The sequence below is a fragment of the Mus musculus genome, chromosome 1 (genome assembly GCF_000001635.26).
Source record: "Mus musculus strain C57BL/6J chromosome 1, GRCm38.p6 C57BL/6J".
NCBI lineage: Eukaryota > Metazoa > Chordata > Mammalia > Rodentia > Muridae > Mus > Mus musculus.
The window spans coordinates 137,734,068-137,736,283 of record NC_000067.6 but is presented as its reverse complement, the minus strand read 5'-3'; the positions used below and the strand labels follow the sequence as shown (position 1 = coordinate 137,736,283).

The following is a 2,216-nucleotide window of genomic DNA, read 5'->3' as shown; positions in this document are numbered from 1 at the left end:
GTCTCTTGTGAGACTATGCCGGGGCCTAGCAAACACAGAAGTGGATGCTCACAGTCAATTATTGGATGGATCACAGGGCTCCCAATGGAGGAGCTAGAGAAAGTATCCAAGGAGCTAAAAAGATCTGCAACCCTGTAGGTACAACATTATGAACTAACCAGTACCCCGGAGCTCTTGACTCTAGCTGCATATGTATCAAAAGATGGCCTAGTCGGCCATCACTGGAAAGAGATGCCCATTGGACAGGCAAACTTTATATGCCCCAGTACAGGGGAACGCCAGGGCCAAAAAATGGGAATGGGTGGGTACGGGAGTTGGGGGGGGAGGGTGTGAAGGACTTTTGGGATAGCATTGGAAATGTAATTGAGGAAAATACATAATAAAAAAAACTCAACATAATTTCTCTTTGGAACTTTTCAGATTTATATAAGTAATATGTTATTAACTTTCATTTTATCCTCAAAATATTTTATGAGAAATTAAGTGATCATCTATAGAGTTCAAAGTGGGCTGATCTTGCACAAAATACCACCGGTTGTGAACTATCTAGACAGAAGCATAATTTTTCTTGCTATACTTTGATTGAGGGATACAAATGAGTTCAACAAAATATCTAAAGTTAATGAAGAAAATATAGATAAATGATAGTGAGATGATGAAGATAGATGGATACATAAATAAATAATAAATGATAGCTACAGGGTAGATTGATAGATGGCTAATCATTTGATTGGTTTTATATATATATACGTACAGACACACACACACACACACACACACACACACACACACATATATATAGTTTCTTTTTGCATTTTATATCATGAACCCCAGTCCCACTGATCTTCCCTTCTCTTATATCTGCCCTCCACCCTTGCAACCTTCCTCCTAACAGACAGGGAAAAAAAAATCTCTTTATGGAAGCTGTAGTATGTCACAGTGTGTCAAACATCTACGCTCTTCTCCACATGTCTTTGCTTACAAAGGTTGCAATGACTCCTTGTCTGGTACAAGGCCTCTTCTGCTAGTCTATCAATATTGGAACCCAACTGAGACTCCTGATGAATACCTTGTTATTGATCTGTGTCATGGAGACCCTGTAATTTTAGATCTGTAGAAATGAACCTTCATGTACTCCAACAGTTCATTGATGAGGTAGATGTTGGAATGAGCCAGTTCAAATCACTGGATCTGGGCCTGAGCAGTATCTGCCAGCTATCCTGCTCTGGTGCCCTCAGGGATGGCTTACTGACAGTCCTGTAACCAGGGCCAGCTCTACCCTGTTGCTCAGGTGCGGTGCATGCTTTGCTCTCCAGAGTGGCCCTGCAACTGGTGAGGGACAGGAACAGTTTTCTTGTGACACCAGATCCAGATCTCCTGGTTGCCATAGGGAGTAAAGAATGAGAGAGGGAAGGAGGCATCTCTCCCTCATCAAGGCCACTGAACAGCAGATAAGAGGCAGGCCTGGCCTGGCCTGCCTGCACCTATGTTCTTGGAGCCAGCTTACCTGCAACCCCATGTCCAGGGCCAGCTCTTCTGTGCTTCTCAGGTGGGGTGCAAGGCCCACTCTCCTGAGGACTGCAGGTGAGAGACAGGGCCAGTCCTCCTGCCTGTTTTGGGTAGAAAGGGGTGAGAGTGTGGAAAGACTTCTCTCCCCTGCTTGTGTCACCACATGGCAGAGAAGTTTCAGGGTTAGCTCTCCCATTTGCATAACCCCCACTGGGGATCTTTAGCTTGCTCCTTGCCCTATAGCTCATCCTGGTAGCACTAGACTGAAGGCAATCTCAGATTAGCTCCCTGTCTTGGCCTGACCTCCTGGTGCCTAACTGGTGGTGCTTTCTTCAGTGGATGGTAGAAGACTAATCATTGAGATAGGTATTCATATAGCCTCTCTTCTCTCTGCCACCTACTGATGCACATGTGACACAGCAGACACAACTACACATGCAATGTCCCTAGGGGCATAGGAATAAATATATATTTATATGTGTGTGTGTGTGTGTGTGTGTGTGTGTGTGTGTGTGTGTGAGTGAGAGAGAGAGAGAGAGAGAGAGAGAGAGAGAGAGAGAGAGAGAGAGAGAGAGAGGCAAGGAGGGGAATCACAATCTTCACAGGACATAAATAAAAGTGAGCATGTTACATCTAATGATAAGGACTTCCTTGGTGTGATCAGGATGAAGCAATAGAGGAAGGCATGGATTATTTGACTGCAAAAA

At 44.4% G+C, this 2,216-nt stretch overlaps 1 pseudogene; it reads right to left on the bottom strand.

Moving 5' to 3' along the window:
• Positions 1 to 1,850: 1,850 nt before the first annotated feature.
• Positions 1,851 to 1,966, bottom strand: Gm22727 (annotated as a pseudogene).
• Between the last annotated feature and the right edge of the window lie 250 nt (positions 1,967 to 2,216).